This window comes from Sycon ciliatum, chromosome 6 (genome assembly GCF_964019385.1).
Source record: "Sycon ciliatum chromosome 6, ocSycCili1.1, whole genome shotgun sequence".
Lineage (NCBI taxonomy): Eukaryota > Metazoa > Porifera > Calcarea > Leucosolenida > Sycettidae > Sycon > Sycon ciliatum.
This window is the reverse complement of record NC_088648.1, coordinates 11,506,186-11,531,185: the sequence shown is the minus strand read 5'-3', so window position 1 is coordinate 11,531,185 and position 25,000 is coordinate 11,506,186. Positions and strand designations below refer to the sequence as shown.

The 25,000-nt window shown below is 45.7% G+C and overlaps 1 long non-coding RNA gene across 1 annotated transcript; it reads left to right on the top strand.

Moving 5' to 3' along the window:
- Nucleotides 1-9,086: 9,086 nt before the first annotated feature.
- Nucleotides 9,087-19,861, top strand: LOC135818839 (uncharacterized). The gene is made up of 3 exons (XR_010553781.1): nt 9,087-9,164; nt 9,474-9,531; nt 19,824-19,861. It is a non-coding gene; the product is annotated as an uncharacterized LOC135818839 (long non-coding RNA).
- Nucleotides 19,862-25,000: the final 5,139 nt, after the last annotated feature.

Here is a 25,000-nt window from a genome sequence, read left to right as displayed (position 1 = left end):
CAAGGACCATGCCGTTTGCTCTTTCCACTTCCTGAAGATGAATGTGATGCTTCCTGGCGACTCTACTATATCTCGTAACATCTTCTGAAGCCAGGTGAGACGACGGGTGGTGGAGATTGACGAATGAAATAATGTCGTAGGTTTGAAAGTTTGCTGAAAATGTCTCAGGAGAGATGGCGAATTCCAAGCAAGCATCTTGTCCTGGAGGAAACCATTTCCTAGGCACAGTCAGCCTAGGGAAATGCATGAGAAGGGCGATAAATAGTTCACGGCACTAACAGCATTGAACACAGCACTTCTTTCACATCGAGAATACTATAAGACAGTTGAAAATGACCAATTTCTGCAGTGATCGACCTTCTCTGTGGAGGAGCTAAGCCTTTCATACGTCATCACTGCGCTGGTCGCTATGGCAACGTGAGCATACAATTGGCGATTTGGCAAAAAAAAAAAAAAGTCGTAGGAGTAGGAAGCAAGTTTTTAGCTCCTGCCTTTCCATCTATGGAATAGCCTTTCGGCCACTTTTGTAAGTATAGGTGGACCTGGAACTAGTCCCAGCCCTAATATGGTGGAGAACTCAAATATGGACCTGGCCTTGCTGCTGGATGGGGAGATTCGTGACTTGGCCAAAAAGTCAGGACTTGCAGGTGTGGACTCGTTGGCCCGACCGGACCTTGTACTTCAACTTCGCGCCATGGACATCGGCAAATCAGGTATGCCAGCGCTAGTGAGCTCTATCAGTGCACTGTCCTCGACTATCACTGCATTAACTGTGGAAATGGTATCCCTCAGGGAGGACAGGGATAGGGAAGTTAGAGAAATGAAAGCAACCATTGATGGCCTCGTGGCGAAGATGATACACCTTGAGGAAGGCGGGAGTCCAAACCTGATTGCACAATCTACAACCCCGAGTACAACGTACAGTAGTGTAGCTAGTTCAGGTAGTACAGGGGCTGGGGTGAGGGAAACCGTCACTCGGACTCGTACTCCCCCCAACGCACACTCTACCAACCGTACCCGCACTTCCCAAACATCGACACATGTACACCAGACCTCATCACGCACTGAAACACCACCGGCTGCACCAACCAGATCAACATTGGCTACAACAAGTACAAGTGAAAATACGGGAAGCAGTTCGGACGGCTGGGCCGAAGTTGTACGGCGTCGGGTCACGTCCCGGTACGTGAAGCCTGTGGCCCCAGCTAACCCCAACATCCTTACAGGCGTAGAAAAAGTCGCGAAATCTGTGTTCTACGTGGGCAATGTCCACATGGAGTGTAGCGCTAACGCAATTACTGACTGGTGCAAGGACCGTGAGGTTGAGGTGCTCAATTGCAGTATTAGCGAATCCCGGACCTTTGGCACAGCATATGCACGACTGACTGTCCTAGCGACGGATGAAAGCAAAATACTCAGTGCAGGATTTTGGCCGGCAACAATTAGCCACACCGTCCGTAAGTGGCGCTTTGCCGACGGTACCAATGTGACTGAACGTGGTGGTGATAGTTCCTCGTCATAATCATGTTGTCTATGTCTTCCCTCAACTTGCATGCTACCCCATTCTACCCCAGATCAGAATCCGACCTAACGCTGATAACCATGAATTGTCGGTCTCTCGTCAATAAATTAGCTGAACTTTCGATTGTTCTGGAGAGCACTAAGCCAAGTATTGTTTGCCTCACGGAGACCTGGCTGTGCCCATCTGTTTCCGTGCATGTACCGGGCTATTCCTGTTTCAGAAGAGACAGACCAGCACACGAGAACAGAAATGCACACTCTTTCACTAGAGGATATGGTGGTGTCGCGGTGCTTGTCCGGACTGATGCTTTTCAACATATTCTCCACAGACCCGACCTGCAGCGTCAGGGCTGTGAATCTACCTGGGTGGAAGTTAAGTCTCAATGCACCCCTAACCCTATTCTTGTATGTTGCATGTATCGACCCCCTTCCCAAACGGCGGAACAATTGTCCTTCTTCTCGGATATGCTGGTCGATGCTATACAGTCCTCTTGCTATGACGAGTGTGACTTCTTCCTGACGGGGGATTTTAATGCCAAACATAATGATTGGTGCTCTTCTGACTCCACCTCTACAGCCGGTACCAACCTACAGACAGTTTTTTCAATGCTTGGGCTCCAACAACTAGTGAGTTTCCCAACATACACTTCATCAGCGGGTGCCAACTCATGTCTTGACTTGTTGGTAACCAACAAACCCCAACATGTCCTCTCAGTCGACCACGCAGCTCCTCTTGGCACATCTGATCATCTGCAGGTTGTTTGTACGCTCAACTATGCATCGTGCTCGACACCACAAGCGACTGCTAAATCGTCCCTCCATCCCCAGGCTCAGTACAGGTATAAACAAGTGGCTGCCCGTGTCTGGCAGGTTGTGAATGAAGACTTGTCTAGGTTGGACTGGTCATTACTTCATCGGCATTCTGATGTTGATGATGCCATTGTCCTGTTTGATGTTTTACTACAGTCAGCATTCCATCGTCATCTGTTGCCTTACAAAGTTATTCCGCGGACAGGAGACTACATTAGGCCTCGTCCTACTATGCGGGATGCATCCCGACCCTGGATCACTCCGGACCTCAAGTGTGCTGTGAAACTGAAGCGAGATTTGTATAGCATTTATAGGAAGTATCCAACCAGTGAAAACTTCATTGCCTTTAAGCGCAAGCGTAACGAAGTGAAATGTTTGTCACGTACCCTCCATCGTCAGTATGTACAGTCGGTTCATGCCACCCTGTCTTCCCATGATCGCCCTAGTCTCCATCAATTTCTCCGCCATCTCCGTAAGAACTGTAGTCGGGAGCCGATCCGATCAATGACAGCTTCAGACGGCACGGTAGCAACAGATCCCGCAGACATAGCAGACATATTGAACACGCAGTTTACGTCGTTTGGACTTCCTGACGACCCTACGTGGCCTATACCACCACTCACCCCTTCACCCTCAATACCTGCGTCCCTCCTATCATTGTCGACTGGTACAGCCCAAGTGAGGAAATATCTCCGTAATCTGAAAACTGGCAAGTCCCCTGGTCAAGACGGAATTACCAACGAAGTTTGGAGAGCTCTTGCTCCGTCTGTTGCCTATCCTGTGTCAATTATCTTGAATATGTCATTTCGTGAAGGGAAATTCCCAGCCATGTGGAAAACTGCGGTAGTCGTGGCCACCTACAAAAATAGAGGACCACGCACCACCCCCAGCAACTATCGCCCTATCTCATTGCTCTCTACTTTATCAAAAGTGTGCGAACGTGTTGTATATGACATCATTTATGATCATGTTCGCATTTCACTTTCGCCAGCACAGTCGGGCTTTTGTCGGGGTGACTCCACCAGGTACCAGGTTACCCGCCTCGTGCAAGACATCCACACCGCCCGGAACGCCCATAACCATGTTGGTTTAGTTTTCTTCGATCTCGCAAAGGCCTTCGACACTGTTTGGCACAGGGGTCTCTTAGCTAAGCTGCGAACAGTATATCGCATTGATGGCAAGGCTATCGGCTGGCTCTCATCGTATCTCTCTAACCGACATCAGCTTGTACGCCTCTCAACTGTGTTATCGGAGCCTTTACCCGTTACTTCTGGAGTCCCCCAGGGTTCAATCCTTGGGCTACTGCTATTTCTCCTGTATATTAATGACCTCCCCGATACTGCCCCTGGTGTCAGCCTTTTCGCTGACGACACAGCTCTGCTTTGCTCCAATGCTTGCCCTATACGCCTGCACGAAGCCATGCAAGATAGCATTGGGAAAGTTATAACCTGGATGCATGATTGGAAGTTGCAGCCAAACGTTGATAAAACGGCAGCTATGTACATTTCCCCTTCTCCCCCTTCCCTGCCACTTTGTTTTCCTTCTTCAAGTGTTGCTATTCGCATTGTTGAAGAGCATAAGCATCTTGGCGTTATTATTGACTCTAAATTGTCGTGGTCACCCCATGTGCAGTATGTCTGCAAGCGCACAAGCTCCATCCTTGGGGCTCTTCAAGCCCACTGTAGACATCTTCCTCTTTCTTGCAAACGCTTGTTTTATCGTTGCTATATATTGCCCTTACTTGACTACTGTGATACTGCTTGGTGTGGCATAACTACTACTGTATTGAACAAGCTAGAAACCCATAACCGCATGCTCCTTAAAATCTTATTTAGCAAAGATCGTCGCTTTCCCTCCGCTAGTCTTTACGAAATTGCCAAGATCAGTCCCCTTTCCACTCGACATAAGTACCACCTCTGTGTTCTCATACATAAAATATTACTAAATAAAATACCCTTGCATATGCAGGCTTATAATTGGTTCTCCGAAACACGGAACACCCGGAACTCACTCAGTCTCCCACGCGCTGCCTCCACCCTATTCACTAGATCCCCGATCTTTGCTGGCTATGTGTTTTGGGCAACATTACCAACGCAGGCCAAGACCAGCACGTCGATGGATAATTTTGTTGCTAAAATCTCTGCTCAATTATAGGTTTCATGTATATCCTGCTGGTTTGTCTCCTCCTTTGCCTTCTTTGCCTCTTATTTGTATTCTTTTATCTGTTTTACTGCTGTGGTTGGCTTTCACCCTTGTCTCAGTTTTATTGGCCGTCATCATGATGTGCCATGAGAGATAATGATATAAATACAAAATACAAAAGTAAAAGTTTGGCTTATCGGATGGAAGCGAGAGATATGCCATTCGAACCGATATCAAATTGTCTTTCTTCTGGACCCTACTCGAAAAATCGATGCACTTCCCCTTTAAAAACGGTACTTTTTTACGACTCCCTGATTCGTGTAGTCATAACATTTATGGCAAATTCTGGCACCATATTGGTTACCATGGCAGCAAAGCGAATTTTCCTTGCATTTTGGGTGAAATTTCGAATTTATGACAACAATTCGGTGATATCCTTTGACTTTTGCATGCGAAATTTAAATATTTGAGAGAACAAGTATAGTTGCAGTACAAGTACATGCAGTACAGTGCTGGCAACTGAAATCCGACCCCTGAGCGGTGGGTTCACATTCTAGCGGTCTCTGTTTCGTAGTTTTACCATCCCGTAGACCTATGGGTCTTTGCGACGTGAGCGCACCGCTCATGGTGTCGGATTTCAGTTGCCAGCACTGTTGTAGACCTACAAGGTCAATGATTATGATTGTACTGAGTCCGTACTGCATCATGAATGCATGCACCACGGCCCGATCCGAGACTGGCGGGAAGCTGTGCACGTGCAACGCACATGCGTTGATGTTCGCATTGATTTGCATGCGCTGCATCAATGCATGCATGCACCCCGATCCGAAAAAGGCGGGACGCTATGCAACGCACATGCGTCGATGTTGGCATTTGCATAGGCTCTGTATGTATGTATCGTCACACGCTGATGCAGTCATGATGTCTGAATCGGGGATGGTAATCTTCATGGAGAGCGAATCCCATTTGCTGCATTCACTAAAACATTTTTGGAATAAAACGTTCCCTAGCTTTAGAAGCCGAGTATAAACATTGAAAGCAGTTTAGAGTTTTGTGACAGCCTCGGTTGTGAACCACAATGCTGCCGACATTGCCAAGTCCAAGACGGGTGTTGAAATGTCACGCTAGCTAGCCCCTAGCGCGCCACGCAGGGACATGCAGGCTCATCGAGCAGCTAGGACGATGGATATACTTGCAAGAGGAAATTATGGTTCTATGAACTGTAAGTGAATCAGATTCAATCTGGTAGTTTGCACTTACCACACCCATACCGATAACGCCAATGAAGAGTGACGAACCGTATCCTGAAGGGCAAGATGTCAGGCGTTGTATTGTGACTATGCTCGACGTTAGTGAGTTGTAACTCACACAGTACTATAGTACATGTGACCAGTGCTCTGCAAAAACCAACCTTAGGTGCTATTTTGGCGAAATTGATATTTTGCTGGAGTGTTGAACCATGACCCTTTCTTCAACTTCTGGTGAAGTTTCAGGTGAATTGCATTCATATTCAGGTAGATACAATGACAATTGCTTTGTAATTGTCCTGCAAATTTTGCAGGAAACATAGCAAAAATCCTGGATTTTATGCTACAGTTTGGAAAAAAATGCTGTGAGAATAGATGACTTGCACAAAGATTGTCTGGGTTCGAGACGGGGCAAGTGGACCTTCTGGACTGTACTTCTAACTCTGACTTCCCACCTTTTGAGTTCGTGACTTTCGAAGTTTCGCTTTTTGCCTGACGAACACTGAGCTATTTTTTTGGCTAGAGAGTAGAGTTGTTTTGATTCGGCTTGTATCGTCATGCCGAAGCGCTGCTACGCTCCTGAATGCACTAGCAGACGAGAGATGGAACTGAGGCTCCCATTCCATACGTTCCTTTCCGAGCCGGCCGGCCGGGAGGCAGAAAAAATGAGGGAATATTATTTTAGTATCATTGGTGTAGGCTGCAACAAGCACGTCGTGGTCCTGAAGTGTGACAACTTTCCCGCAGTGGAAGCGAAGTCAAGCACAACGAAAGTTTGTGGACGTCTGAGAAAGAACTCGATTCCCTTCGATTCGGCTGCACTAGCTCCAGAGCGACCCTCTCCTGAGGACAGACTGCGGAGAGGCCAGGAACCTGCCGAGTCAAGAGTGGAAGCCCGAACCACGAAAATGAGGGGTGGAAGGACTGAGTGTGAGAGCCAGATGGCCTTTAGTAGTACTTCAAGTAGTATCTGAGTTGAAGGAGAGAACAAGTGTGCTGGAGAAACGCTGCGAAGTCCTCAGGCCTGATGTGTACTAGCTACTGTTGAAGTCTCACTTGTTCCGATATGAACACTTCATCAGCCCTGACTCTGAGCAGCTGTATCTAGACTTGGACTTAGGCCAGAGACATAGCATTGTTAACCTTACTGAAGCCATATGTATCCAATGCCTGGCTCTAGTGAGAAAGCAGTTTGGCGCAAGCTCGGAAACTATGATTGAATCAGGGAGTGGTGGAAAGTCACATTATACCTCCCCATGATTAGCTGGTAATGACGACGATGCGGCTCCGGCTGGGTCTCGGTCTCAGAAAGGATTTGTTGGAGCATCATCAAACAGTGCATTCGCCTTCATCATACACTGGCTCCGTTGCCTACAGTAATTCACATTTTGACGGGGCGCGCTGGGACGATACGGAAGGAGCGGCGGGAACCATTGGAGTGCTCATGATGCTGGTTAGCGAAGACCGATGTGTCAGGAACGGGAACGCAACCGCACTACTGTACAGATCAGGAAGCGATGGAAGAGTTGAATCTGCTCAGCCTTCCATGCCGTGTACAGGGACACAAACGTAAAAATAGCTACATTTCAAATGTGAACTGGCAATGGCATTATGTGGCGACGAACACAACTGCAACTGTTCAAATTTCAGCATTTCGAACATTATGCTTCCCATGATAACTCACCGAATGGCTCACATGACGGAGTTGGACATTACCAGGCTAGGATAATCATTTGCTGTATTTATGGATAGTCCTTGAGTTTTCAGATGAAGTGCTTTATCTTTTACCTGTCGTTCCTTTAGTATGGCACAATGTCCATGGCTGCTTCCTTGTCTTCATAACAGACTGGTATAACCAGCATGATTCTGCTTTTTTGAGAAGAAATAAAACTTTCCTTTCGGAAAGGAAGCCCAGAAACGTCAACCCCCATGGACTGTGCTTTATGACTCTCGTCCATCGACGTTAACCGTCGCAATAACTGCTGCATGTATGTTGTGCTGTGCGAACCGTACAAGATTTTACAGCTCACCCACGCCTTCCCAACAGGCTCCTATATCCCGTACCGTTATTGATTTGATTTTTGGTTTGCTTGTAGACCGCTGGCACCAGCATTCAGTGACGCCGAAATTTTGGCACTGCTGGGAATAGTTTAGTCGCAAATTGAAGAATCACCGGCAAAAAGGCCCAAAACTTGGAGATAGTTTTATTTCAGCTTTGAGCAGCCCTGGGCGAAGTGTTTATTGAAATGTGGAATTTTTTCTTGGTGCACTTCCCTATGTCCAGCTAAACAACAAGATGAGGGTGGCGATGGTCAGTTCTTGAGTTTCGAACGGGCAGAAAGGTTAGAAATTGTAGCTTTTTGCCCATTTGTGCCCACGTGTCACTTTCAACGTACCTCTCTATAACATGATCCAGCTGTGATGTGAGTGGTCGCATTGATTTGATTTTTGGTTTACTTGTAGGCCGCTGGCACCTGCATTCAGTAACGCCGAAATTGTGGCACTGCTGTGAATAGTTTAGTCGCAAAGTGAAGAATCACGGGGAAAAAGGCCCAAAACTTCAAGATAGTTTTATTTCAGCTTTGAGCAGCCCTGAGCGAAGTGTTTATTGAAATGTGGAATTTTTTCTTGGTGCACTTCCCTATGTCCAGGTAAACAACAAGATGAGGGTGGCGATGGTCAGTTCATGAGCTTCGAACGGGCAGAAAGGTTAGAAATTGTCGCTTTTTGCCCATTTGCGCCCACGTGTCACTTTCAACGTACCTCTCTATAGCATGACCCAGCTGTGAGGTGAGTGGTCGCATTGATTTGATTTTTGGTTTGCTTGTAGACCGCTGGCACCCGCATTCAGTAACGCCGAAATTTTGGCACTGCTTGGAAGAGTTTAGTCGCAAAGTGAAGAATCACGGGCAAAAAGGCCCAAAACTTGGAGATAGTTCTATTTCAGCTTTGAGCAGCCCTGGGCGAAGTGTTTATTGAAATGTGGAATTTTTTCTTGGTGCACTTCCCTATGTCCAGCTAAACAACAAGATGAGGGTGGCGATGGTCAGTTCTTGATCTTCGAACAAGCAGAAAGGTGAGAAATTGTCGCTTTTTGCCCATTTGTGCCCCCGTGTCACTTTCAACGTACCTCTCTATAACATGATCCAGCTGTGATGTGAGTGGTCGCATTGATTTGATTTTTGATTTGCTTTGTAGGCCGCTGGCACCTGCATTCAGTAACGCCGAATTTTTGGCACTGCTGGGAATAGTTTAGTCGCAAAGTTAAGAATCACGGGCAAAAAGGCCCAAAACTTCAAGATAGTTCTATTTCAGCTTTGAGCAGCCCTGAGCGAAGTGTTTATTGAAATGTGGAATTTTTTCTTGGTGCACTTCCCTATGTCCAGCTAAACAACCAGATGAGGGTGGCGATGGTCAGTTCTTGAGCTTCGAACGGGCATAAAGGTGAGAAATTGTCGCTTTTTGCCCATTTGTGCCCACGTGTCACTTTCAACATACCTCTCTATAACATGACCCAGCTGTGATGTGAGTGGTCGTATTGATTTGATTTTTGGTTTGCTTGTAGACCGCTGGCACCAGCATTCAGTGACGCCGAAATTTTGGCACTCCTGGGAATAGTTTAGTCGCAAAGTGAAGAATCACAGGCCAAAAGGCCCAAAACTTTGAGATAGTTTTATTTCAGCTTTGAGCAGCCCTGGGCGAAGTGTTTATTGAAATGTGGAATTTTTTCTTGGTGCACTTCCCTATGTCAAGCTAAACAACAAGATGAGGGTGGCGATGGTCAGTTCTTGAGCTTCGAACGGGCATAAAGGTGAGAAATTGTCGCTTTTTGCCCATTTGTGCCCACGTGTCACTTTCAACATACCTCTCTATAACATGACCCAGCTGTGATGTGAGTGGTCGCATTGATTTGATTTTTGGTTTGCTTGTAGGCCGCTGGCACCCGCATTCAGTGACGCCGAAATTTTGGCACTGCTGTGAATAGTTTAGTCGCAAAGTGAAGAATCACGGGGAAAAAGGCCCAAAACTTCAAGATAGTTTTATTTCAGCTTTGAGCAGCCCTGAGCGAAGTGTTTATTGAAATGTGGAATTTTTTCTTGGTGCACTTCCCTTTGTCCAGCTAAACAACAAGATGAGGGTGGCGATGGTCAGTTCATGAGCTTCGAACGGGCAGAAAGGTTAGAAATTGTCGCTTTTTGCCCATTTGTGGCCACGTGTCACTTTCAACGTACCTCTCTATAACATGACCCAGCTATGAGGTGAGTGGTCGCATTGATTTGATTTTTGGTTTGCTTGTAGACCGCTGGCACCCGCATTCAGTAACGCCGAAATTTTGGCACTGCTTGGAATAGTTTAGTCGCAAAGTGAAGAATCACGGGCAAAAAGGCCCAAAACTTGGAGATAGTTCTATTTCAGCTTTGAGCAGCCCTGGGCGAGGTGTTTATTGAAATGTGGAATTTTTTCTTGGTGCACTTCCCTATGTCCAGCTAAACAACAAGATGAGGGTGGCGATGGTCAGTTCTTGATCTTCGAACAAGCAGAAAGGTGAGAAATTGTCGCTTTTTGCCCATTTGTGCCCCCGTGTCACTTTCAACGTACCTCTCTATAACATTATCCAGCTGTGATGTGAGTGGTCGCATTCATTTGATTTTTGGTTTGCTTGTAGGCCGCTGGCACCTGCATTCAGTAACTCCGAAATTTTGGCACTGCTGTGAATAGTTTAGTCGCAAAGTGAAGAATCACGGGCAAAAGGCCCAAAACTTGGAGATAGTTTTATTTCAGCTTTGAGCAGCCCTGGGCGAAGTGTTTATTGAAATGTGGAATTTTTTCTTGGTGCACTTCCCTATGTCCAGCTAAACAACAAGATGAGGGTGGCGATGGTCAGTTCTTGAGCTTCGAACGGGCATAAAGGTGAGAAATTGTCGCTTTTTGCCCATTTGTGCCCACGTGTCACTTTCAACATACCTCTCTATAACATGACCCAGCTGTGATGTGAGTGGTCGCATTGATTTGATTTTTGGTTTGCTTGTAGGCCGCTGGCACCCGCATTCAGTGACGCCGAAATTTTGGCACTGCTGGGAATAGTTTAGTTGCAAAGTGAAGAATCACGGGCAAAAAGGCCCAAAACTTCAAGATAGTTTTATTTCAGCTTTGAGCAGCCCTGGGCGAAGTGTTTATTGAAATGTGGAATTTTTCTTGGTGCACTTCCCTATGTCCAGCTAAACAACAAGATGAGGGTGGCGATGGTCAGTTCATGAGCTTCGAACGGGCAGAAAGGTTAGAAATTGTCGCTTTTTGCCCATTTGTGGCCACGTGTCACTTTCAACGTACCTCTCTATAACATGACCCAGCTGTGAGGTGAGTGGTCGCATTGATTTGATTTTTGGTTTGCTTGTAGACCGCTGGCACCCGCATTCAGTAACGCCGAAATTTTGGCACTGCTTGGAATAGTTTAGTCGCAAAGTGAAGAATCACGGGCAAAAAGGCCCAAAACTTGGAGATAGTTCTATTTCAGCTTTGAGCAGCCCTGGGCGAAGTGTTTATTGAAATGTGGAATTTTTTCTTGGTGCACTTCCCTATGTCCAGCTAAACAACAAGATGAGGGTGGCGATGGTCAGTTCTTGATCTTCGAACGAGCAGAAAGGTGAGAAATTGTCGCTTTTTGCCCATTTGTGCCCCCGTGTCACTTTCAACGTACCTCTCTATAACATGATCCAGCTGTGATGTGAGTGGTCGCATTCATTTGATTTTTGGTTTGCTTGTAGGCCGCTGGCACCTGCATTCAGTAACTCTGAAATTTTGGCACTGCTGTGAATAGTTTAGTCGCAAAGTGAAGAATCACGGGCAAAAGGCCCAAAACTTGGAGATAGTTTTATTTCAGCTTTGAGCAGCCCTGGGCGAAGTGTTTATTGAAATGTGGAATTTTTTCTTGGTGCACTTCCCTATGTCCAGCTAAACAACAAGATGAGGGTGGCGATGGTCAGTTCTTGAGCTTCGAACGGGCATAAAGGTGAGAAATTGTCGCTTTTTGCCCATTTGTGCCCACGTGTCACTTTCAACATACCTCTCTATAACATGACCCAGCTGTGATGTGAGTGGTCGCATTGATTTGATTTTTGGTTTGCTTGTAGGCCGCTGGCACCCGCATTCAGTGACGCCGAAATTTTGGCACTGCTGGGAATAGTTTAGTTGCAAAGTGAAGAATCACGGGCAAAAAGGCCCAAAACTTCAAGATAGTTTTATTTCAGCTTTGAGCAGCCCTGGGCGAAGTGTTTATTGAAATGTGGAATTTTTCTTGGTGCACTTCCCTATGTCCAGCTAAACAACAAGATGAGGGTGGCGATGGTCAGTTCATGAACTTCGAACGGGCAGAAAGGTTAGAAATTGTCGCTTTTTGCCCATTTGTGGCCACGTGTCACTTTCAACGTACCTCTCTATAACATGACCCAGCTGTGAGGTGAGTGGTCGCATTGATTTGATTTTTGGTTTGCTTGTAGACCGCTGGCACCCGCATTCAGTAACGCCGAAATTTTGGCACTGCTTGGAATAGTTTAGTCGCAAAGTGAAGAATCACGGGCAAAAAGGCCCAAAACTTGGAGATAGTTCTATTTCAGCTTTGAGCAGCCCTGGGCGAAGTGTTTATTGAAATGTGGAATTTTTTCTTGGTGCACTTCCCTATGTCCAGCTAAACAACAAGATGAGGGTGGCGATGGTCAGTTCTTGATCTTCGAACGAGCAGAAAGGTGAGAAATTGTCGCTTTTTGCCCATTTGTGCCCCGCGTCACTTTCAACGTACCTCTCTGTAACATGATCCAGCTGTGATGTGAGTGGTCGCATTGATTTGATTTTTGGTTTGCGTGTAGGCCGCTGGCACCTGCATTCAGTAACGCCGAAATTTTGGCACTGCTGTGAATAGTTTAGTCGCAAAGTTAAGAATCACGGGGAAAAAGGCCCAAAACTTCAAGATAGTTTTATTTCAGCTTTGAGCAGCCCTGAGCGAAGTGTTTATTGAAATGTGGAATTTTTTCTTGGTGCACTTCCCTATGTCCAGCTAAACAACAAGATGAGGGTGGCGGTGGTCAGTTCATGAGCTTCGAACGGGCAGAAAGGTTAGAAATTGTCGCTGTTTGCCCATTTGTGGCCACGTGTCACTTTCAACGTACCTCTCTATAACATGACCCAGCTGTGAGGTGAGTGGTCGCATTGATTTGATTTTTGGTTTGCTTGTAGACCGCTGGCACCCGCATTCAGTAACGCCGAAATTTTGGCACTGCTGGGAATAGTTTAGTCGCAAAGTGAAGAATCACGGGCAAAAAGACCCAAAACTTTGAGATAGTTTTATTTCAGCTTTGAGCAGCCCTGGGCGAAGTGTTTATTGAAATGTGGAATTTTTTCTTGGTGCACTTCCCTATGTCCAGCTAAACAACAAGATGAGGGTGGCGATGGTCAGTTCATGAGCTTCGAACGGGCATAAAGGTGAGAAATTGTCGCTTTTTGCCCATTTGTGCCCACGTGTCACTTTCAACGTACCTCTCTATAACATGACCCAGCTGTGAGGTGAGTGGTCGCATTGATTTGATTTTTGGTTTGCTTGTAGACCGCTGGCACCTGCATTCAGTAATGCCGAAATTTTGGCACTGTTGGGAATAGTTTAGTCGCAAAGTTAAGAATCACGGGGAAAAAGGCCCAAAACTTCAAGATAGTTTTATTTCAGCTTTGAGCAGCCCTGAGCGAAGTGTTTATTGAAATGTGGAATTTTTTCTTGGTGCACTTCCCTATGTCCAGCTAAACAACAAGATGAGGGTGGCGATGGTCAGTTCTTGATCTTCGAACGAGCAGAAAGGTGAGAAATTGTCGCTTTTTGCCCATTTGTGCCCCAGTGTCACTTTCAACGTACCTCTCTATAACATGATCCAGCTGTGATGTGAGTGGTCGCATTGATTTGATTTTTGGTTTGCTTGTAGGCCGCTGGCACCTGCATTCAGTAATGCCGAAATTTTGGCACTGTTGGGAATAGTTTAGTCGCAAAGTTAAGAATCACGGGGAAAAAGGCCCAAAACTTCAAGATAGTTTTATTTCAGCTTTGAGCAGCCCTGAGCGAAGTGTTTATTGAAATGTGGAATTTTTTCTTGGTGCACTTCCCTATGTCCAGCTAAACAACAAGATGAGGGTGGCGATGGTCAGTTCTTGAGCTTCGAACGGGCATAAAGGTGAGAAATTGTCGCTTTTTGCCCATTTGTGCCCACGTGTCACTTTCAACATACCTCTCTATAACATGACCCAGCTGTGATGTGAGTGGTCGTATTGATTTGATTTTTGGTTTGCTTGTAGACCGCTGGCACCAGCATTCAGTGACGCCGAAATTTTGGCACTGCTGGGAATAGTTTAGTCGCAAAGTGAAGAATCACGGGCAAAAAGGCCCAAAACTTGGAGATAGTTTTATTTCAGCTTTGGACAGCCCTGGGCGAAGTGTTTATTGAAATGTGGAATTTTTTCTTGGTGCACTTCCCTATGTCCAGCTAAACAACAAGATGAGGGTGGCGATGGTCAGTTCTTGAGCTTCGAACGGGCATAAAGGTGAGAAATTGTCGCTTTTTGCCCATTTGTGCCCACGTGTCACTTTCCACATACCTCTCCATAACATGACCCAGCTGTGATGTGAGTGGTCGCATTGATTTGATTTTTGGTTTGCTTGTAGGCCGCTGGCACCCGCATTCAGTAACGCCGAAATTTTGGCACTGCTGGGAATAGTTTAGTTGCAAAGTGAAGAATCACGGGCAAAAAGGCCCAAAACTTCGAGATAGTTTTATTTCAGCTTTGAGCAGCCCTGGGCGAAGTGTTTATTGAAATGTGGAATTTTTTCTTGGTGCACTTCCCTATGATCAGCTAAACAACAAGATGAGGGTGGCGATGGTCAGTTCTTGAGTTTCGAACGGGCAGAAAGGTTAGAAATTGTCGCTTTTTGCCCATTTGTGCCCACGTGTCACTTTCAACGTACCTCTCTATAACATGATCCAGCTGTGATGTGAGTGGTCGCATTGATTTGATTTTTGGTTTGCTTGTAGGCCGCTGGCACCTGCATTCAGTAACGCCGAAATTTTGGCACTGCTGTGAATAGTTTAGTCGCAAAGTTAATAATCACGGGGGAAAAGGCCCAAAACTTCAAGATAGTTTTATTTTTCAGCTTTGAGCAGCCCTGAGCGAAGTGTTTATTGAAATGTGGAATTTTTTCTTGGTGCACTTCCCTATGTCCAGCTAAACAACAAGATGAGGGTGGCGATGGTCAGTTCTTGAGCTTCGAACGGGCATAAAGGTGAGAAATTGTCGCTTTCCAGCTAAACAACAAGATGAGGGTGGCGATGGTCAGTTCTTGATCTTCGAACAAGCAGAAAGGTGAGAAATTGTCGCTTTTTGCCCATTTGTGCCCACGTGTCACTTTCAACATACCTCTCTATAACATGATCCAGCTGTGATGTGAGTGGTCGCATTGAGTTGATTTTTGGTTTGCTTGTAGGCCGCTGGCACCTGCATTCAGTAATGCCAAAATTTTGGCACTGCTGTGAATAGTTTAGTCGCAAAGTTAAGAATCACGGGGAAAAAGGCCCAAAACTTCAAGATAGTTTTATTTCAGCTTTGAGCAGCCCTGAGCGAAGTGTTTATTGAAATGTGGAATTTTTTCTTGGTGCACTTCCCTATGTCCAGCTAAACAACAAGATGAGGGTGGCGATGGTCAGTTCATGAGCTTCGAACGGGCAGAAAGGTTAGAAATTGTCGCTTTTTGCCCATTTGTGCCCACGTGTCACTGTCAACGTACCTCTCTATAACATGACCCAGCTGTGAGGTGAGTGGTCGCATTGATTTGATTTTTGGTTTGCTTGTAGACCGCTGGCACCCGCATTCAGTAACGCCGAAATTTTGGCACTGCTTGGAATAGTTTAGTCGCAAAGTGAAGAATCACGGGCAAAAAGGCCCAAAACTTGGAGATAGTTCTATTTCAGCTTTGAGCAGCCCTGGGCGAAGTGTTTATTGTAATGAGGAAATTTTTCTTGGTGCACTTCCCTATGTCCAGCTAAACAACAAGATGAGGGTGGCGATGGTCAGTTCTTGATCTTCGAACGAGCAGAAAGGTGAGAAATTGTCGCTTTTTGCCCATTTGTGCCCCCGTGTCACTTTCAACGTACCTCTCTATAACATGATCCAGCTGTGATGTGAGTGGTCGCATTGATTTGATTTTTGGTTTGCTTGTAGGCCGCTGGCACCTGCATTCAGTAACGCCAAAATTTTGGCACTGCTGTGAATAGTTTAGTCGCAAAGTTAAGAATCACGGGGAAAAAGGCCCAAAACTTGGGGATAGTTTTATTTCAGCTTTGAGCAGCCCTGAGCGAAGTGTTTATTGAAATGTGGAGTTTTTTCTTGGTGCACTTCCCTATGTCCAGCTAAACAACAAGATGAGGGTGGCGATGGTCAGTTCATGAGCTTCGAACGGGCAGAAAGGTTAGAAATTGTCGCTTTTTGCCCATTTGTGCCCACGTGTCACTTTCAACGTACCTCTCTATAACATGACCCAGCTGTTAGGTGAGTGGTCGCATTGATTTGATTTTTGGTTTGCTTGTAGACCGCTGGCACCCGCATTCAGTAACGCCGAAATTTTGGCACTGCTGGGAATAGTTTAGTCGCAAAGTGAAGAATCACGGGCAAAAAGGCCCAAAACTTGGAGATAGTTCTATTTCAGCTTTGAGCAGCCCTGGGCGAAGTGTTTATTGAAATGTGGAATTTTTTCTTGGTGCACTTCCCTATGTCCAGCTAACCAACAAGATGAGGGTGGCGATGGTCAGTTCTTGATCTTCGAACGAGCAGAAAGGTGAGAAATTGTCGCTTTTTGCCCATTTGTGCCCACGTGTCACTTTCAACATACCTCTCTATAACATGACCCAGCTGTGATGTGAGTGGTCGCATTGATTTGATTTTTGGTTTGCTTGTAGGCCGCTAGCACCCGCATTCAGTAACGCCGAAATGTTGGCACTGCTGGGAATAGTTTAGTCGCAAAGTGAAGAATCACGGGCAAAAAGGCCCAAAACTTCGAGATAGTTTTATTTCAGCTTTGAGCAGGCCTGGGCGAAATGTTTATTGAAATGTGGAATATTTTCTTGGTGCACTTCCCTATGTCCAGCTAAACAACAAGATGAGGGTGGCGATGGTCAGTTCTTGAGCTTCGAACGGGCATAAAGGTGAGAAATTGTCGCTTTTTGCCCATTTGTGCCCACGTGTCACTTTCAACATACCTCTCTATAACATGACCCAGCTGTGATGTGAGTGGTCGCATTGATTTGATTTTTGGTTTGCTTGTAGGCCGCTAGCACCCGCATTCAGTGACGCCGAAATTTTGGCACTGCTGGGAATAGTTTAGTTGCAAAGTGAAGAATCACGGGCAAAAAGGCCCAAAACTTGGAGATAGTTTTATTTCAGCTTTGAGCAGCCCTGGGCGAAGTGTTTATTGAAATGTGGAATATTTTCTTGGTGCACTTCCCTATGTCCAGCTAAACAACAAGATGAGGGTGGCGATGGTCAGTTCTTGAGTTTCGAACGGGCAGAAAGGTTAGAAATTGTCGCTTTTTGCCCATTTGTGCCCACGTGTCACTTTCAACGTACCTCTCTATAACATGATCCAGCTGTGATGTGAGTGGTCGCATTCATTTGATTTTTGGTTTGCTTGTAGGCCGCTGGCACCTGCATTCAGTAACGCCGAAATTTTGGCACTGCTGTGAATAGTTTAGTCGCAAAGTGAAGAATCACGGGGAAAAAGGCCCAAAACTTCAAGATAGTTTTATTTCAGGTTTGAGCAGCCCTGAGCGAAGTGTTTATTGAAATGTGGAATTTTTTCTTGGTGCACTTCCCTTTGTCCAGCTAAACAACAAGATGAGGGTGGCGATGGTCAGTTCATGAGCTTCGAACGGGCAGAAAGGTTAGAAATTGTCGCTTTTTGCCCATTTGTGGCCACGTGTCACTTTCAACGTACCTCTCTATAACATGACCCAGCTGTGAGGTGAGTGGTCGCATTGATTTGATTTTTGGTTTGCTTGTAGACCGCTGGCACCCGCATTCAGTAACGCCGAAATTTTGGCACTGCTTGGAATAGTTTAGTCGCAAAGTGAAGAATCACGGGCAAAAAGGCCCAAAACTTGGAGATAGTTCTATTTCAGCTTTGAGCAGCCCTGGGCGAAGTGTTTATTGAAATGTGGAATTTTTTCTTGGTGCACTTCCCTATGTCCAGCTAAACAACAAGATGAGGGTGGCGATGGTCAGTTCTTGATCTTCGAACGAGCAGAAAGGTGAGAAATTGTCGCCTTTTGCCCATTTGTGCCCACGTGTCACTTTCAACATACCTCTCTATAACATGACCCAGCTGTGATGTGAGTGGTCGCATTGATTTGATTTTTGGTTTCCTTGTAGGCCGCTAGCACCCGCATTCAGTAACGCCGAAATGTTGGCACTGCTGGGAATAGTTTAGTCGCAAAATGAAGAATCACGGGCAAAAGGCCCAAAACTTGGAGATAGTTTTATTTCAGCTTTGAGCAGGCCTGGGCGAAGTGTTTATTGAAATGTGGAATTTTTTCTTGGTGCACTTCCCTATGTCCAGCTAAACAACAAGATGAGGGTGGCGATGGTCAGTTCTTGAGCTTCGAACGGGCATAAAGGTGAGAAATTGTCGCTTTTTGCCCATTTGTGCCCACGTGTCACTTTCAACATACCTCTCTATAACATGACCCAGCTGTGATGTGAGTGGTCGTATTGATTTGATTTTGGTTTGCTTGTAGACCCCTGGCACCAGCATTCAGTGACGCCGAAATTTTGGCACTGCTGGGAATAGTTTAGTCGCAAAGTGAAGAATCACGGGCAAAAAGGCCCAAAACTTTGAGATAGTTTTATTTCAGCTTTGAGCAGCCCTGGGCGATGTGTTTATTGAAATGTGGAATTTCTTCTTGGTGCACTTCCCTATGTCCAGCTAAACAACAAGATGAGGGTGGCGATGGTCAGTTCTTGAGCTTCGAACGGGCATAAAGGTGAGAAATTGTCGCTTTTTGCCCATTTGTGCCCACGTGTCACTTTCAACATACCTCTCTATAACATGACCCAGCTGTGATGTGAGTGGTCGCATTGATTTGATTTTTGGTTTGCTTGTAGGCCGCTGGCACCCGCATTCAGTGACGCCGAAATTTTGGCACTGCTGGGAATAGTTTAGTTGCAAAGTGAAGAATCACGGGCAAAAAGGCCCAAAACTTGGAGATAGTTTTATTTCAGCTTTGAGCAGCCCTGGGCGAAGTGTTTATTGAAATGTGGAATTTTTTCTTGGTGCACTTCCCTATGTCCAGCTAAACAACAAGATGAGGGTGGCGATGGTCAGTTCTTGAGTTTCGAACGGGCAGAAAGGTTAGAAATTGTCGCTTTTTGCGCATTTGTGCCCCCGTGTCACTTTCAACGTACCTCTCTATAACATGATCCAGTTGTGATGTGAGTGGTCGCATTGATTTGATTTTTGGTTTGCTTGTAGGCCGCTGGTACCTGCATTCAGTAACGCCGAAATTTTGGCACTGCTGTGAATAGTTTAGTCGCAAAGTTAAGAATCACTTGGAAAAAGGCCCAAAACTTCAAGATAGTTTTGTTTCAGCTTTGAGCAGCCCTGAGCGAAGTGTTTATTGAAATGTGGAATTTTTTCTTCGTGCACTTCCCTGTGTCCAGCTAAACAACAAGATGAGGGTGGCGATGGTCAGTTCATGAGCTTCGAACGGGCAGAAAGGTTAGAAATTGTCGCTTTTTGCCCATTTGTGCCCACGTGTCACTTTCAACGTACCTCTCTATAACATGACCCAGCTATGAGGTGAGTGGTCGCATTGATTTGATTTTTGGTTTGCTTGTAGACCGCTGGCACCCGCATTCAGTAACGCCAAATTTTGGCACTGCTTTGAATAGTTTAGTCGCAAAGTGAAGAATCACGGGCAAAAAGGCCCAAAACTTGGAGATAGTTCTATTTCAGCTTTGAGCAGCCCTGGGCGAAGTGTTTATTGAAATGTGGAATTTTTTCTTGGTGCACTTCCCTATGTCCAGCTAAACAACAAGATGAGGGCGGCGATGGTCAGTTCTTGATCTTCGAACAAGCAGAAAGGTGAGAAATTGTCGCTTTTTGCCCATTTGTGCCCCCGTGTCACTTTCAACGTACCTCTCTATAACATGACCCAGCTGTGAGGTGAGTGGTCGCTTGGAATAGTTTAGTCGCAAGGTGAAGAATCACGGGCAAAAAGGCCCAAAACTTGGAGATAATTCTATTTCAGCTTTGAGCAGCCCTGGGCGAAGTGTTTATTGAAATGTGGATTTTTTTTTGGTGCACTTCCCTATGTCCAGCTAAACAACAAGATGAGGGTGGCGATGGTCAGTTCTTGATCTTCGAACGAGCAGAAAGGTGAGAAATTGTCGCTTTTTGCCCATTTGTGCCCACGTGTCACTTTCAACATACCTCTCTATAACATGACCCAGCTGTGATGTGAGTGGTCGCATTGATTTGATTTTTGGTTTGCTTGTAGGCCGCTAGCACCCGCATTCAGTAACGCCGAAATTTTGGCACTCCTAGGAATAGTTTAGTCGCAAAGTAAAGAACCACGTTTAAAAAGGCCCAAAACTTGGGGATAGTTTTATTTCAGCTTTGAGCAGCCCTGGGCGAAGTGTTTATTGAAATGTGGAATTTTTTCTTGGTGCACTTCCCTATGTCCAGCTAAACAACAAGATGAGGGTGGCGATGGTCAGTTCTTGAGTTTCGAACGGGCAGAAAGGTTAGAAATTGTCGCTTTTTGCGCATTTGTGCCCACGTGTCACTTTCAACGTACCTATCTATAACATGATCCAGCTGTGATGTGAGTGGTCGCATTGATTTGATTTTTGGTTTGCTTGTAGAGCGCTGGCACCCGCATTCAGTAACGCCAAATTTTGGCACTGCTTTGAATAGTTTAGTCGCAAAGTGAAGAATCACGGGCAAAAAGGCCCAAAACTTGGAGATAGTTCTATTTCAGCTTTGAGCAGCCCTGGGCGAAGTGTTTATTGAAATGTGGAATTTTTTCTTGGTGCACTTCCCTATGTCCAGCTAAACAACAAGATGAGGGTGGCGATGGTCAGTTCTTGATCTTCGAACAAGCAGAAAGGTGAGAAATTGTCGCTTTTTGCCCATTTGTGCCCCCGTGTCACTTTCAACGTACCTCTCTATAACATGACCCAGCTGTGGGGTGAGTGGTCGCTTGGAATAGTTTAGTCGCAAAGTGAAGAATCACGGGCAAAAAGGCCCAAAACTTGGAGATAATTCTATTTCAGCTTTGAGCAGCCCTGGGCGAAGTGTTTATTGAAATGTTGATTTTTTTTTGGTGCACTTCCCTATGTCCAGCTAAACAACAAGATGAGGGTGGCGATGGTCAGTTCTTGATCTTCGAACGAGCAGAAAGGTGAGAAATTGTCGCTTTTTGCCCATTTGTGCCCACGTGTCACTTTCAACATACCTCTCTATAACATGACCCAGCTGTGATGTGAGTGGTCGCATTGATTTGATTTTTGGTTTGCTTGTAGGCCGCTAGCACCCGCATTCAGTAACGCCGAAATTTTGGCACTCCTGGGAATAGTTTAGTCGCAAAGTAAAGAACCACGTTTAAAAAGGCCCAAAACTTGGGGATAGTTTTATTTCAGCTTTGAGCAGCCCTGGGCGAAGTGTTTATTGAAATGTGGAATTTTTTCTTGGTGCACTTCCCTATGTCCAGCTAAACAACAAGATGAGGGTGGCGATGGTCAGTTCTTGAGTTTCGAACGGGCAGAAAGGTTAGAAATTGTCGCTTTTTGCGCATTTGTGCCCACGTGTCACTTTCAACGTACCTATCTATAACATGATCCAGCTGTGATGTGAGTGGTCGCATTGATTTGATTTTTGGTTTGCTTGTAGGCCGCTGGCACCTGCATTCAGTAACGCCGAAATTTCGGCACTGCTGTGAATAGTTTAGTCGCAAAGTTAAGAATCACGGGGAAAAAGGCCCAAAACTTCAAGATAGTTTTATTTCAGCTTTGAGCAGCCCTGAGCGAAGTGTTTATTGAAATGTGGAATTTTTTCTTGGTGCACTTCCCTATGTCCAGCTAAACAACAAGATGAGGGTGGCGATGGTCAGTTCTTGATCTTCGAACGAGCAGAAAGGTGAGAAATTGTCGCCTTTTGCCCATTTGTGCCCACGTGTCACTTTCAACATACCTCTCTATAACATGACCCAGCTGTGATGTGAGTGGTCGCATTGATTTGATTTTTGGTTTGCTTGTAGGCCGCTGGCACCCGCATTCAGTGACGCCGAAATGTTGGCACTGCTTGGAATAGTTTAGTCGCAAAGTGAAGAATCACGGGCAAAAAGGCCCAAAACTTCGAGATAGTTTTATTTCAGCTTTGAGCAGCCCTGGGCGAAGTGTTTATTGAAATGTGGAATTTTTTCTTGGTGCACTTCCCTATGTCCAGCTAAACAACAAGATGAGGGTGGCGATGGTCAGTTCTTGAGCTTCGAACGGGCATAAAGGTGAGAAATTGTCGCTTTTTGCCCATTTGTGCCCACGTGTCACTTTCAACATACCTCTCTATAACATGACCCAGCTGTGATGTGAGTGGTCGTATTGATTTGATTTTTGGTTTGCTTGTAGACCGCTGGCACCAGCATTCAGTGACGCCGAAATTTTGGCACTGCTGGGAATAGTTTAGTCGCAAAGTGAAGAATCACGGGCAAAAAGGCCCAAAACTTGGAGATAGTTTTATTTCAGCTTTGAGCAGCCCTGGGCGATGTGTTTATTGAAATGTGGAATTTTTTCTTGGTGCACTTCCCTATGTCCAGCTAAACAACAAGATGAGGGTGGCGATGGTCAGTTTTTGAGTTTCGAACGGGCAGAAAGGTTAGAAATTGTCGCTTTTTGCCCTTTTGTGCCCACGTGTCACTTTCAACGTACCTCTCTATAACATGACCCAGCTGTGAGGTGAGTGGTCGCATTGATTTGATTTTTGGTTTGCTTGTAGACCGCTGGCACCCGCATTCAGTAACGCCGAAATTTTGGCACTGCTTGGAATAGTTTAGTCGCAAAGTGAAGAATCACGGGCAAAAAGGCCCAAAACTTCGAGATAGTTCTATTTCAGCTTTGAGCAGCCCTGGGCGAAGTGTTTATTGAAATGTGGATTTTTTTTTGGTGCACTTCCCTATGTCCAGCTAAACAACAAGATGAGGGTGGCGATGGTCAGTTCTTGGTCTTCGAACGAGCAGAAAGGTGAGAAATTGTCGCTTTTTGCCCATTTGTGCCCACGCGTCACTTTCAACATACTTCTCTATAACATGACCCAGCTGTGATGTGAGTGGTCGCATTGATTTGATTTTTGGTTTGCTTTTAGGCCGCTAGCACCCGCATTCAGTAACGCCGAAATTTTGGCACTCCTAGGAATAGTTTAGTCGCAAAGTAAAGAACCACGTTTAAAAAGGCCAAAAACTTGGGGATAGTTTTATTTCAGCTTTGAGCAGCCCTGGGCGAAGTGTTTATTGAAATGTGGAATTTTTTCTTGGTGCACTTCCCTATATCCAGCTAAACAACAAGATGAGGGTGGCGATGGTCAGTTCATGAGCTTCGAACGGGCAGAAAGGTTAGAAATTGTCGCTTTTTGCCCATTTGTGGCCACGTGTCACTTTCAACGTACCTCTCTATAACATGACCCAGCTGTGAGGTGAGTGGTCGCATTGATTTGATTTTTGGTTTGCTTGTAGACCGCTGGCACCCGCATTCAGTAACGCCGAAATTTTGCCACTGCTTGGAATAGTTTAGTCGCAAAGTGAAGAATCACGGGCTAAAAGGCCCAAAACTTAGAGATAGTTCTATTTCAGCTTTGAGCAGCCCTGGGCGAAGTGTTTACTGAAATGGGGAATTTTTTCTTGGTGCAATACCCTATGTCCAGCTAAACAACAAGATGAGGGTGGCGATGGTCAGTTCTTGATCTTCGAACGAGCAGAAAGGTGAGAAATTGTCGCTTTTTGCCCATTTGTGCCCACGTGTCACTTTCAACATACCTCTCTATAACATGACCCAGCTGTGATGTGAGTGGTCGCATTGATTTGATTTTTGGTTTGCTTGTAGGCCGCTGGCACCCGCATTCAGTAACGCCGAAATGTTGGCACTGCTGGGAATAGTTTAGTCGCAAAGTGAAGAATCACGGGCAAAAAGGCCCAAAACTTGGAGATAGTTCTATTTCAGCTTTGAGCCGGCCTGGGCGAAATGTTTATTGAAATGTGGAATATTTTCTTGGTGCACTTCCCTATGTCCAGCTAAACAAGATGAGGGTGGCGATGGTCAGTTTTTGAGCTTCGAACGGGCGTAAAGGTTAGAAATTGTCGCTTTTTGCCCAGTTGTGCCCACGTGTCACTTTCAACATACCTCTCTATAACATGACCCAGCTGTGATGTGAGTGGTAGTATTGATTTGATTTTTGGTTTGCTTGTAGACCCCTGGCACCAGCATTCAGTGACGCCGAAATTTTGGCACTGCTGGGAATAGTTTAGTCGCAAAGTGAAGAATCACGGGCAAAAAGGCCCAAAACTTGGAGATAGTTTTATTTCAGCTTTGAGCAGCCCTGGGCGAAGTGTTTATTGATATGTGGAATTTTTTCTTCGTGCACTTCCCTGTGTCCAGCTAAACAACAAGATGAGGGTGGCGATGGTCAGTTCTTGAGCTTCGAACGGGCAGAAAGGTGAGAAATTGTCGCTTTTTGCCCATTTGTGCCCACGTGTCACTTTCAACATACCTCTCTATAACGTGACCCAGCTGGGAGCTGAGTGGTTGCATGGATTTGATTTTTGGTTTGCTTGCAGGCCGCTGGCACCCGCATTCAGTGACGCCGAAATTTTGGCACTGCTGGGAATAGTTTAGTTGCAAAGTGAAGAATCACGGGCAAAAAGGCCCAAAACTTGGAGATAGTTTTATTTCAGCTTTGAGCAGCCCTGGGCGAAGTGTTTATTGAAATGTGGAATTTTTTCTTGGTGCACTTCCCTATGTCCAGCTAAACAACAAGATGAGGGTGGCGATAGTCAGTTCTTGAGCTTCGAACGGGCAGAAAGGTTAGAAATTGTCGCTTTTTGCCCATTTGTGCCCACGTGTCACTTTCAACGTACCTCTCTATAACATGATCCAGCTGTGATGTGAGTGGTCGCATTGATTTGATTTTTGGTTTGCTTGTAGGCCGCTGGCAC